Source organism: Protopterus annectens, chromosome 5.part0 (genome assembly GCF_019279795.1).
Source record: "Protopterus annectens isolate FY-2018-M chromosome 5.part0, PAN1.0, whole genome shotgun sequence".
NCBI classification, from domain to species: Eukaryota; Metazoa; Chordata; order Ceratodontiformes; family Protopteridae; genus Protopterus; species Protopterus annectens.
This window is the reverse complement of record NC_056735.1, coordinates 563071413-563086426: the sequence shown is the minus strand read 5'-3', so window position 1 is coordinate 563086426 and position 15014 is coordinate 563071413.

Sequence of the window (15014 nt, the reverse complement as noted above, 5' to 3'; positions counted from 1 at the left end):
AATTTACATCTAAAAATGCTACAATAGTTCCTATGTCCCTGATAGTAAACTTGAAAAATTCAGACAGTTCATTCAATTCATCCACAGAATTTTTATAATCTGTTTAGGACATGTTAACAATAAAAACAGGTTATCAACAAAGCATTTAAAATATATACTCTTATTATGCCATATATGTCTTGTAAGTGCATTCATTTCCAACCACCCAAGAAATAAATTAGCATATGCTGGGGCCACAGCTGACCCCATAGCTATGCCTTTTACTTGTTGATAGTATTTCGTAGCAAAAAGAAAAAATATATTTTCTAATATGATCTCAATAAGTGAACAATATAATGAAATTTCATCATTAGTAAAACATATTTTTCACCAAATATAACTCCAAACATTCTACCCCTTCTTCTTGAGGGATATAATTAAACAAAGAACAGATATCAACAGTCGTCATTACCAAATTCTCATTATCCACATTATAATCATAGTGAAGTCTGAAGCCTTTTGAGATGAAAACATGTCAGTAACATTGTTTTTCTGCTAAAATATCTGCTTTCTTTTCATCTGTAGCATCTGAAGTGGTTTATTATTATATATATTTTTTGTTTCTGATTGTCATTTAGACTTGTTATTCATTTTGTTGTGTGTTTTCTCAACTGTATGATGGCTACAGGTGGAGAATATGAATTGCTAGACCTGACTCTGCATCCTTTACCTGAGAGTCAGGATAATATGCTTTGTACATTCATTTATACATTCAATAACATGAAAAAAAACTTACAGGATGTTACAATTCAACAAATAACTGAAGGAAAGAGAACAACATATTACAGTTACAAGTCTGCAAGTTCTGATGATGTGCGTACAGTAGTAGATTGTAGTAACAGAGAAGGTCTTTCTATCAACACAAATGCATCTCTTCATCAATTTCAATGAGGAGAATAGAGGTCTAGTGACATCTCATGAGTTCAGGTAGTTATTAACAGAAATAGAAAAATACTTACGGAAATATCAAGTTTTAATTATCAAATATAAATACTTTGAGACATGTATACATCTCAAAATTGTACCTAAAGGACTAGGAATTTTAAATGCCTTAATGGGGTCTTGGTAGAAGATGCTTTTTATAATGAGTTGGTACAATTTTTCAATCAAACTGGACTGGACTTGTCAAAAATGCTTGTCAAGAATAATCTAACTGTTATGGATCCGATTAAGAGTAAAATTTGTAATCTTGATGTATATCTAAAGGACTTTTTGGGTGAAACCTTTCAGGCTTAGGAAGAGTATGTAGAGATGTTGGTGAGAGTTGAGAGGTTTGAAAAGTTCATTGTCACTAGAAAATTTAAGAAATTACAGAGGGACAAATTGACATAATACAATCAGACAGCATATCCTGTCAATAATGATTTCAATCAAAATGAAAAAAAAAAGATGTATCATATAAACATTGTACTGGGACTTTAATTCAAACAGGAAATAATGAACTTAGTAACCACAATGATGAAACTATGAATATTTCCAGTGCAAGAGATGATGCAAGTTCATTGACGATGTCTATGCAACGTAGTAAACAAGAAAGGTTCATATCATAGTTTGTATCATAGTTCATTGGTTTTAAATATAAGGGGTTGTGTTCTTTAAATGTTTTAAAAGTGGTCCTTTGACATGATTTGATGTTCTGAAGAATGACATGATTTGATGTTCTGAAGAAGTCTCTGAATGATCAGAGATGAAAGTGCTAAACACTGTGATCTTTTCTTCTAAGAAATTGTGTGATGCTACATAAAGACTGGGTTCTTTTTCCTGTGGCCAGGTTGAATTTCTGGTTTGTTTATTTTTTCATGTTTCGTTTGGTTTACTATGGCACTGGGCACACAGGAAAGGGAATCACTGGTTCATAGGTTCATAGGATCATAGGTAGGTACTAGGCTATTGGCCCAAGGGCCTACATAAGTTTAGCCAACAATGTTCCCTGGATTACATCACCCAAGAAAGTTATTTTCCTGTGCCACTGTCAAACAGAGACATAGAAGTGATCCCCGGGGTGTATTTCCTATTTTCCATCCACTCATCAGGATTTTTTCTTGAAGAGTGCTAATGAAGAACTTTGCTTGACATAGATGGGTAGCCTGTTCCAGAGTATGGTAAGTCTCTGGGACAGGAATCTATCCGTCCAGCATGTCCTGTTTATTGTGGTGACAAGGTTTACATCCCTAGAATGTGTAGCTCGGAGAGACTGGGATTTCTTTAGGTGTAGCATGTCCAACAACTCTGGGTTTGACATAGATTTATATGTTAGGCAGAGATCATCTCGGAGTAGGCGATATGCTATGGAGTAAAGCTGGAGTTTTTTGAAGCAGTCAGTATAGGGTATTTGTTTGAGGCCAGTAATCTTCTTTGTGAGGTACTTCTGTGGCCTTTCCATTACAAAAGGGGCACTGTACTCTATAACGGGTCTAATGAGTGTAGAGTAGAGGGGAGCAATGACCTCTTTTTTTCCTGGATAAGGACCCTTTTATGATGAGGTGTGCCATGTAGAAGGACTTCCTGACTACTGTGGTAATTTGACAATCAAAGAAGAGACTACTGTCCACCTGGGTCCCAAGGTCTCTTATCATACATTTGGTGTTAAGTAGAATGCTGCCTATGTGGCAGTTCATGGGTACAGAGTTTTTACCAAAGGGGATGACACTGCACTTTTTGGCACTGAGCCTGAGGCCATGACTCTAACACCAGGCATCTGTCTCAGCAAGGCCCTTCTGTAGGATGTCCACATCATTTGGGGACTTGACTATGGCTCCTACTTTGCAGTCATCTGGAAACTTCATTAGCCAGAGGCCTTCTGTGGTGGCCTGTACTTCAGAGAAGTAGATACCAAACAGGAGGGGTCCCAGGATGGAACCCTGTGGTACTCCACTTGTCACTGCTTTGAGGTCAGATTTGGAGTCTGCAACTTTTACAGTGTGGGTTCTGTCAATGAGCCAGTTGGCAACCCATCTTGTTACATAGGTATTTATACCTAGTTTAGTGAGTTTGGCTATAATTTCAGAATGGGGGATGGTGTCGAAAGCCTTGGCGAGGTCAAGATAGGCTTTGTGAACCACCTTACCCTCATCTTCGGCTTTGCTGACTGCCTCAAAGAAGTCGATCAGGTTCAGGAGGCATGATCTGCCTTTCACAAACCTGAACTGGGTGGGATCCAGAGTTTGGAGTTTACCAATATCTTTATTTATGAGTTCCATGATGATACGTTCCATGGCTTTGCAGAACAGGCTCATCAGGCTAATAGGTCAATAGTTCCCAGGATCAGTGGTGGCTCCTCCTTTGTGGAGTGGGATAACTATTGCTGTGTGCCATTCAGTGGGCTCAAAGTTTGATGCAAAGCTATTATTGAACATGGTGCTTAAGTGGGGAGCCAGTTCATTCTGAAATTCATGTAAAACACAGCCTGGGATGCTGTCCGGTCCCATGGATGCTGTGTTTTTGGCTTTAGAGAGTGCAGCTTTTACCTGCATAATTGTGATTACAGGGACTCTGCATTCTTCCTGTATACATATGGGCCCTTTAGGGGGTGAGAGGGGGTAAAGTTAGCACTGAACCTATCTGCCAGGATGTTGGCAATATCAGTTGGTTCTGTAATTTTTGTGCTGTTGTGCTGTAACTCAGAGCAGATCTGGGTGTTGCCATCGAGATTCTTGACATAGCTATAGAATGCTTGTTGGTTGTCCTTAGAATTAGTGGTGATTTTGCTTTCGTAGCTAGTTTTGGAGGATCTTATAAGGGATCTCAGCTTCTTACTGAGGCTGACCAGAGAGCTCCTCCACTCATGGGATTTTACTCTCTTTTGCAACAGTTTCTTTCTTCTGTTGTACAGTTTGTTGATGGCAGGGGACCACCAGATTGGCTTCCTTTTTTTGGAAGATAGCATCTTGGTTATGTTTGTGATAGCACAATCCATACGCTTGTGCAAGTGCTTATAGAGTGCATTTGTGTAGGACTCAGCAGTTGTAACTGTATTGTCCATCTGCATGGGTGTCATAAAGTTCACCACTTCTGTCTTAAGAAGCATGAAGCTGGCTTTGCAGAAATTTTTTACCATGGTTATCTTAATGTGGGGTGGGGGCGGGATGTGGATATCAAGGGTGATTAACTTATGGTTGGATCGGACCAACGAGGAGTTGACTTCAGGTGTGGAACATCCATCACCCATGCTGGTAATGACTAGATCTAGGATATTGTTGCCCATAGTGGGGGTGTGGATAAGTTGATCCAGGGCATTGGCGTTTATGAATTCCAGAAAGTGTTGTACTAAGGAGTTGGTACACAAGTAGTTTTCCCAGTTAATGGTGGGGTAGTTGAAGTTGCCCAATATTAGAGTGTTTGGTTGAACCCTAATATTTTTCAGTACATCAAGAAAAGAGGAGTGGGAATCCTGGGGCATGGTGGGGGATCTGTAGCAAGCTACAATTTGGATTGCAGTTTTGCCCAGAGTTAGTTGCACTTGGATAACCTCGGATGCATTATGCTGAGCAACTAGCCTGGAGGTGTGGATGTCCTTAATGAATATGGACACACCTCCGCCTTTGGTGTTTCAGTCCAGGTTACATGGCCGAAAAGTGCGGTATGAGTTATAGCCTGGTAGTGCAGGGGTGCTCTCTGGAGCCTTGAACCAGGTCTCAGTCACTGCACAGATATTGATGTTCTCCATTTTAAGGAGTGCCTCGAGTGAGTGCATTTTGAGATTTAGACTTCTAGCATTGAGTAGCATTACCCTCAGTTTTTGCTTGCCTGTTCCTGTTACGGTGATGAATTTGCTATTTGAACCTTGCCTAAAAAATGCACTATGGGGGCAGCAAGAGCCTTAGTCAGTATCTGGAATCCCAGGGTCGATAGGTGCAGGCCATCTGTGGCAAAGCATCGTTGTCTTTCGACCGTGTCATCCCAAGCAGAGGGATACTAGATCCCCTTAGAATGACACCAGAAGCTTAGCCAATTGTTGAAATCAATCATTTTGTCCTTGTTCTGCGGTAACATTCTGGGCGATGGCAGAATGCTACTCAGGGCTAGGGTCATACCTGCCTGTACTACAAAAGCAGAGAGCTATTCCATGTCTCTTTTCATGTAGTCCATGGAGGCATGTCTCAGGTCATTCACACCAACATGGACAATGACAGAGTCAGATTTGTACTTGTTGTGGAGTGACCTAAGTGCTTGGGTTATGTGGCGGATCCTGGCACTCGACATGCAGCTGACAGTAACCTTCTCCTTGTTTAGCATGGTGAGTGGGACATCAGTGTGCCTGACTATAGAGTCACCCATGACTAGTGTGTTGGGTACATTGTTTTGCCTTATTGGCTGTGGTTGAGTGGTACACTGAGTCTGTGGGCTATGTGTCATTTGGTTTGTGTTGGGGGATGGAGGTTGCTTCCATTTCTGCTTTGGAGGTTTCTATTGCTTAGACAGATTATTACTGAGAGCCTCTGCGAATGTTTTTGTGTTACTATATGTAGATTTTGGTGGTGTAGATTTAGAGAGACTATGTGATGAGTGTGGTGTGGTGCAAATGTTTACCTTCTCCTCATGACTGTCATGTTCAGTCTTGGTTGGAGAGAGCTTTATCTCCAGTTTGGCTAGATAAGTGCATCTCTCACAGGTTGTAGTGTTGGGTGGTAGGAGGAGAGGGTTGTCTGTGTACATGAGACAATTTCTACATTGCCTCAAGATGCCCAGATTCATCAGATAGACAGGAGAGAACACTGGGAGCTGACCCTTGGACATGCCTGATTAAAAAACTATTTTCCTCTAGATAAGTGAGGAAAGTGAGTACAAGAGCTGTTTTTCTCTAAGCAAGTGAGAAAAGTAAGTACAAAAACTGTTTTCCTCTAGGTAATGAGGAAGGTTGAGTGCAATAGTAATTAGTAGCTTATTTAGTGCTTACAAGTTCTGAACAAGTGCTGAGCACAAATAAGCAAATTCAAGTGCTAAAACTAAGAATCTGTATCTGTACTAGACTGGAGCTGTTTTCCCAAAATATTGGACAGTCTATTAGTGATTTAACCATTCTCATGTAGCAAATGTCACAGAGACTGGATAGAATTGAACGTATGCAGATGTCACAATTACCGTTGGAAGGAATCTCTGGTAACAAGGAAGTACACGCCCCCAGGGAAGGTGGAGGAAACCATGTACAACAGTTGTTACACAACCAAGAGCTTAATCACTCTTGGGAATGTTTGGTGAATGGCAAAACTCCTCCACAGCATTTATCGGATGGCCAGAGTGGGTTGAATCAAGCACAAATGGCACCACACAGTGAAGCTTTTGTGATGAATAAATGGCTCATCTCGAATCTTAGTTTTACAGCAGAGCCACCTGTAAGTATGGCCAGTTATTTTTACAACCTACAGAGACTTGATTATCTAATGCTAAAAATTAAAAAGTTGCAATTAGATAATATTTATCTTAAAGAGTGTTTGAAACTTAAATTATTCCCAAAGGGACTTCATTTGTGGTGGTTTCCCACTGGTTTGTTGGCGAATTCCATGTTCCACAAGGAGTTGCTTCATATGTTTGACCAACATGGCTTCGAATACATGGAGCTTGTGGTCAAAAATAATGACACTTTCATTAATAATTTAAGCAGAGAGGCACTGAGCTGGATAAAAAAATTATTGATGATTGTGCACATGAAAATTTATTTGAATATAATTGGATGTTTAAAAGTATTGAAAATCAACTGATCAACATTAAGAACAGAAAATTAAAAAAAATTGACAGGGGCAGGGCTCCATATAACAACAATATCGCATACCCTGAACCTCCCACAACACAAAACTGGGGTGAGAATCAGAATGAAAACATAAGGGATATGGACACAAATCAGGACAATTTTTTAGATGAAGAGGAACCCTCCCCCTTGAGAAGATCCGAAGGCTTAAGGGAGCGGAACCATAGGGACACCCCCATGCAGGGGGGATATTCTGTGAACAAGGGTCAAGATGGTTATCCACCAACCAGAGAGGGGAAACCTGAGGGGGAGTTTTTGAGGTCAGAGATGACTTCAGCCATTGTTGTTTCTGATTTTATAACTATACATAAAAATGCAAAAGGAGATTTCAGAGTTTTTAATTTTTCTTCTATGACCATTGGTGCACTTGATTGTGACTTACTTGCAAAGGGTTTGACTTTTGTGCCTGAAAAAAGCTTTGATGTGGCTGCAACTTTGGTGGGTTTAAAGTATTTTTTAGAACACTGAATTTGAACATTCCTTTTCAGAGTGTTGAAGACACTAGTAACCCAAACCATTTCATGTATCCAGTACATTTAACCTCCCTATCCACCCTTCTCTTTAGATGTTTGAAAGACTATGTGAAATTGATATTCATGATTAAGGTCATGATAAGTTGGTTTTGAATCTTATTAAGGGCAAATATGACAGGTTGATTAAGTTAAGATCCAACAGTAATGTCAGAATTATCAAACCGGATAAGGGGGGAGGTATTGTAATTATGAACACCACTTGTTATAAGGAGAAGAAGAAAAAAGTTTTGGATGGTAAATCTTATAGAAAACATCATTAAATGAGCTAAATGGGGCTTATAGAAGAATAAAGAATGATTTAAATGATTTGTTTGTAGAAGGGAGCATCTCAATTGATGAATTCAATTTTATGAATGTTCCCCGTCCTAGGACACCCACAATTTCTGGCCTCCAAAAATTCATAAAGACCTCCTAAACCCACTCATGAGACATAATGGATGCAAGGGGGTTGATTATAAATCCCTTGGCCAAATTTTTGGATATTAAGTTAAAAACTTTAGTTTCTGATTAATTAAATTTGTGTAGAGATTCATGGGATTTCCTTAACAGGATCAACAAAATTGAGTACACTGATTCTGGCATATTTATCACAGTCGATGTAAAAGATCTATACATGGTTATACCTCACACTTTAGATCTTGAGTGGTTTTGTGAATACCTAGTTGAGAAAGGGGTTCCACATAGTACACTTAATGTGTATGAACACCTACTGGAGCTGGTTTTAACTAATAATTATATCCTTTTTGAGAATTAATCCTTTCTCCAAACAGAAGGTGTGGCTATGGGCTCTGCTTGTGGGGGATTATATGCGAATATAGTTATGCTACAGTGGAAGAAAAACTATGTATTCAATTCCCCGTTTTATACCCACTGCAGGGTTTATATCTATTTTCTGGGTGATATTTTCAGTTTTTGGGATGGGCCTGAGGATACTATTGGTGAATTTGTGGAGTATAGTAATGGATCCACCACTTTCCTGATGTTTTCACATAGTATTGGCAGTAATGAGATCTCTTATTTAGATGTAAAATTGTTTAAGGATACCTCTTTGAAAGCTTTCACATCTAAAATTTTCAGAAAGGAAACATATTCAAATAGTTTTTACATTTTGAGAGTTCACATCCTTATAAGCAGAAAAGGGCTGTTGTTAAAGGCCAGTTGTAAGAGCTGCCCATATGGTGAAGCCATATGTTCATATGGTGAATACCATATGGTATTTGAAGCCTTTTTGGATGAATGTTCCTTAAAACAGGGTATGCTTTAAAATTGATTAATGAGGTTATGGTTGAGGTCATTAATAAAAGAGAGAGGGGTCATTTTAAGCCTCTTCTTTCAAACTCTTGGTCTGATACAGTTATTACTGGGGGTTCCCTTCAAAATGATACCAGTTTGAATGATAATAGTATGTTGAGAAATTATTTTTTTTTTCAGTGTGCCTTTATTACATCATATATCAAGACAAGCAAACAGATAACTAATGTTATTTTTAAAAACTGGGCCATTGTTTCTAATAATTAAGATATTAGGCAGTGTGTTCATGAAAAACCTAATATTATTTATCGTAAAGGTAGGTGCCTCAAGAATATTTTAGAGAATAATTATAAGTGGCTGCCTACAGGTATGATGAAAAATGTGGTGTATGTAATTATTGCTCCCATATTTTAGAAGGTTCTTCCTTTAGCATTAACAATGTGGTTATTAAATTAAATATGAAATGTACTTGTTACACAGAAAGGGTTATTTATTGTGCTTTTTGGATGGTCTGTCCTTGTTTTTACATAGGTAAGACTGAGAGAAAATATAAAAGTTGTATCTATAAACATCTGAGGGACATCAGGATATAAAGATATACAAATGCTTTGGCTAAGCATTGTATTGAGTTTGATGGTTATTTTTTTTCAAATTTACTGTTATAGAGCTTCTTGATGTGGATGGTAGGGGTGGTCAGTGGATGCTGCATTTAGGAAGACAGGAAGCTTTATGGCAGCTTAGAGTAAATGCCACCCAATGGCCTGACCTTAATGATTACCCTTTCCATTTCCTGTTTTTTTGAAGGTAAAAGCTTTGGAGAGGTAGTCTATTTTATTACCTTATGGGGTGGCAAGTGCATATTTTATTGAATTTTATTGATTTTTAATTTTTTATCATTTAGTAGGTATATATATATATATATACAGGTTCACTACACAATTTAGAAATCCCCAAATCTCGAGTTTCAGAATATCGAGTTCAGAATATCGAGATCTTGGAATCTTGAAATTGTGAACCCCCCCCCCCACAAAACACCACCCAACACACCCCCCACCCCCGCAACATAAATATATCAACTCTGAGATTGCACTACAGCGAGGACAAGGGAAATCTCCTTGTCCGCACTGTATGCTATTCTTTGTTCAGGATTTTGAAGTTTTGAAACTTCGAACATCTTCGATTGTATGAAATTTGAAGTTTTGAGTTTCAAAATTCTGAATGGAACCCATATATATATATATATATATATATATATATATATATATATATATGGGTCTACTTCAATTCATTGAATCCCAGTTCGTCGAACTTTCATTTCACTGAAAGTTCATTACATCGACAAGCATTTGCCCCCTTCCCCAATGTTGTGCGACCCTGGAGTTGATATATATAGTAGGGGGTGGCGAAGCCCCACCTAAAATGCTTGTCGATGTAATGAACTTTCAGTGAAATGAAAGTTCGACGAAATGGGATTCAATGAATTGAAGTAGACCCATATATATATATATATATATATATATATATATATATATATATATATATGTGTGTGTGTGTGTGTGTGTGTGTGTGTGTGTGTGTGTGTGTGTGTGTATTTTGCATACTATTATACTTGTGGTTGATTTGTTTTACTTCATTGCATTTTTTTGTAGAGTTGGCTTTAAACTGTAATTGTTAATTAATCTGTAACATAGTTCATTGGTTTTAAATATAAGGGGGTGTGTTCTTTAAATATTTTAAAAGTTGTTCTTTGACATGATTTGATGTTCTGAAGAAGTCTCTGAATGATCAGAGATGAAAGTGCTAAACATTGTGATCTGTTCTTCTAATAAATTGTGTGATACTACAGAGACAGCACATTCTTGTTGTTGTGGCCAGTTTGATACTCTGTATATTAGCAGAGAACACATCCTAGTTCTCTTTTCCTGGTATTAATATCATACTCTATTGCCTGTAGTTTTCAGAGCCCTTACTTTTGTGTCATGATCCGAAGACATAACTTTTCAAGTATATGAAAATAAATCCCTCTCTGATATACTCTCTGATATACATTTCCTCAATATGGTGTCCCACAAGGCTCTGTCATAGGACCACTCCTTTTTTCATCATTCATAGATAGCATAACACATTACAATCCAATATTCAACATAACTATATACACAGGTGACTTCTTTCTACTGGAATTAGCCATGTCTGCAATAGATCTTCAATATAAACTACAATAAAACATAATTTCTCGGTGCACCTGAACAAAAAATAACAAATTGTTAATAGACCCTCAAAATTCAAGTGTAATGATATTTGGGAAAACATTATACTGTCCATTATATCCCAAATGACATTAAAGGATATCACAAACAATGTAGTATCTAATGTCTCTGAACAAGGATAGTAAGGATGGATTTTTGATCCAACACTACCCTTCACACATTATATAATTAAGTCAGTAACAAGACATTAGCTCAAATTAAACTATGTTATAAAGTTTCACAGCTTGTAGAGCAATTGCAAGAAATGTTCTCATACCCAAACTTGAATATAGACACCTACTATTAACACTTCAGTCTGGGATAAACAGCCATAAAATGCAAATGGCATGAAATGGAATATATATATATATATATATATATATATATATATATATATATATATATATAGATATATAGATATAGATATATATAGATATACATAAATATGTATGTTTGGGTCTACTTTACAAATGCGAAATGCCAGTAGACTGACTTTCAAAATGCTGAGATCCAAACACTGCATGCTTACAAAGCTGAAAATCTAAGTCACTGACTATCACATCAATGACAACATAAAATTCAGACTTAGCACTCACGTAAGTCAATAAAGAAAGTAACAATATCCAGTATCTAAACATTACCCTACCATTTTAAATACCCATAATAGGTACATAACTCTCCCCTACACCCCTCCCACCAACCAATGTCCACATATTCATAAGAAATCCTACTGAATATTCATGTCAACATCTAAACCACCCACATATTTGGTGGAGATTTCTGAGGTAAATACTTGCATTTATTTTATTTATAATGTTTACATTTTTGCAGGGGGTTGCACCCACCCCCCCGTATCTGCCACTGGGGGGGCTGCACTCCCCAACCCCCCTGCAAATTAAATATATCAACTGCAAGATCACACTACACTGTGGAAATTAGCATATTTCCTGTTCTGTTCAGCATAGGTCAGCAAAAGTCAGCTGTTTCATTGTTCAGTCTTGTGAAAGACGGGATAGTGAAGTTTCAGTGATGTGAAACTTTGACATTCTCGTTTTGGTGTTTTAAAAGTCTGTCTACTGGCATTCCACTCTTTCAAAGTAGACCCATATATGTATGTATGTATACATATATATATATATATATATATATATATATATATATATATATATATATATACATATACAGATGTATATGTACATACATATACATCTATATATGTATCGATATATATGTATAGATGTATATGTATATAGATGTATAGTATATCAATTTTACCATTTTTCCCACCATTGTGATGCAATACATGGCTTCAACATTTTGCTGATGTAAAGCATGTACACTCTAATATTGTGTCCAATCTTCTTTAAGATCATAGCACTGATTCACTGTTCAGCGATAAAACCTTTACCGCCCATTAAAGAGCCTTAGAGATAGCCACAATGATGCAATATCCCACCTAAGACCAAAATTCAAATCAGACATGAGGGAACTGCTCTGACCAAGCAAACTCTTTCTATCTGGAACCATATACCTAGCAAAATAGAATGAAAAAAAGATACTTACTAGTTTTAAAGTTAAACTTAGGGGGACCATCTTCTCAATGAAATCAAATGTTTATGCACACAGTTTACTCAATCATACGTTCAGATATATTTGCTTTAAAAGTATTTAATTTCATTTCATTTCTGAATGTAACAAAAGTATTTATTTAAATTGTTTCAATCATCTGTATGAGCTGATACTATAAAAGTGTTAAACTCATTACTATTACTAACTTAAGTAACTGCCTTGAGCTATACATATTATTTTTTTAAATATTCATATGTTCAAAGGTACCTACTAGGCTATTAATCTGTGCAAATTGTAAGATACCCAGCCTTACATTCCTATGGTAGTTTTTAGCCCTTATATTTTGCATATGAATAACCCAGAGGTGGGCCAGACAAGGATATGACAATTAATCCCTTTTGTATGTATCTCATGTGCTGAATTGAACCTGGATCATAGCTGAAAAGGATCAGTAGACCAGCCCACTTACCTGGTGAAAAGAAAGAAACAAACAAAATAAATAAATAAATATGCTGGCTTGAAGTATGGTCAGTGCAATATTATATTTTTAGTAAGCCTTCTAGCTTAGTTTTTTTTTTTCTTATAACTAGCCAGTTTTCTAGTTTCAGCACTCAAATCTGTTTCTTTGATCTCAGCACTTGTTCAGAAAAAAAAAAAATTCATCTGCTTTTACTGTACTTGTGTTTCTACCTACTTTATTTTACTTTTGCATCATCTTAAAAGTACTCAATTGTATTTATTACTGCTTGGTGTAACTCATTCTAAGCCTTTTGGTTTAAACACTTGGGCTTCGGACCAGTTGTTTTGCACTGAGAGGGTTTGTGGTCTGCACTGTAGTGGCAGAACAGGTAGCTGACATCCTTCTGGGTTGGGAACTGCTGATTGACGGCTCGGTGTCTGTTATTCTAAAAGTGTATTAGTTCTGGTTTAAGCACTTGGGCTTTCAGGCCAGTTATTTTACATTAAGAGGGTTCGTGGTCTGCACTCTTGTGAGAGGCGAGGCTGGGAATTTCTGGTTAGAGGCTTGTAGTGCATGCATATCTGAACTGCTTCTTACTGAAGTTGGTGCGCCTTCTTTGCTGTGGCATAGACTGGATTTAGGCCTGCTGGATCTAGCTTTGTTTGTGTAACTTGTGCACTAATCCAGGCATTCTCTAAAGTATTCAATTGTATTTATTACTGCTTGGTAGTAACTTGATTAAAGTGTAGCTATCATTCTAAGTCTTTTGGATTAAGCACTTGGGCTTCAGACCAGTTGTTTTACATTAGGAAGGTTTGTGGCATGCACTGTGGTGGCAGGACAGGTAGCTTTCATCCTTCTAAGTTGGGAACTGCTGATTGAGCACCCAGTGTCTGTTATTCTTAAAATGTATTAGTTCTGGTTTAAGCACTTGGACTTCAGGCCAGTTATTTTACATTAAGAAGGTTCGTGGTCTTCATTCTTGTGGGAGAAGAGGCTGGACTCAGCCCTTCTGAGCTGGGAATTTCTGGTTAAAGGTTTATAGTGCCTGAATATTTGAACTGTATGTTACTGAAATTGGTACACCTTGTTTGCTGTAGCATAGACTAGATCCAGGCCTGCTGAATCTAGCTTTGTTTATATGCTTGTTGTTTGTTTGCTTGTTATTTCCCTGGAATGCTAATTCCACCTAATATGCGGCTTCTCAGCACTTCTGTGAATCACTAGTGATATCTGCATTGCTTACTGTACTTATTTCCTTGTTTCACTTGAAAGAAAGTTACTGTTTGTCGTTTTTGCATTTAAGTTACCTGTAACACATTGCACTTAAGTTACCTGGCACTTGCTCACTAAAGCAATTATATAAGTCAGCACTAAAAATTAAAAGCACTACACCCTCACTCCCCACTGGCCCTTGTTTTCAATTATAAAAGAATTCCCAATATTATTCTAGCATGTCCAAAGGTCAGTTGTCAATCTCCTCTCCGGTCCAGCTGGTGAATCTGGGAATCTTGAGGCAATGTTACAGCTGCCTCATGTACATAGACAACCCTCTCCTCCTCCCAACAAATTCCAACACATGTGAGAAATGCAACCATATAGCCAAACTGGAGGCTAAGCTCTCTCAACTCAGTACTGGCATAATCAGTCAAGAGGAGAAGGAAACCACACTCACTACAATTCCAGCAGAGACCTCCAAAGCAGACACCCAAGCAACCGCTACCCCAAAACAAAACACATGCAATACATATCTCACAAAGCCAATGTGCCCAACAGTCACAGCCCTTAAGACTAAACAACACACCTGATACACTTGTAATAGGTGACTCTATCATCAGGCACACTGACGTCCCGCTCACCAGGCTGAACAAGGAGAGGGTCCCGGTGTGCAGCCTGTCGGGCGCTAGGATCCGCCACATAACACAAGCACTCAGGTCACTCCAAGGCAAGTACAAATATGACTCAGTCATTGTCCATGCTGGTGTGAATGACCTGAGACGTACCTCCCTGGACTACATGAAAAGAGACATAGAGGAGATCTCTGAGCATGTTGCCCAGGCCGGTATGACCCTGACCTTGAGTAGCATCTTACACTCACCAAGAATGATGCCACAATATGAAGACAAGATGATCAATTTCAACAATTGGCTTAAGTACTGGTGTCATTCAAA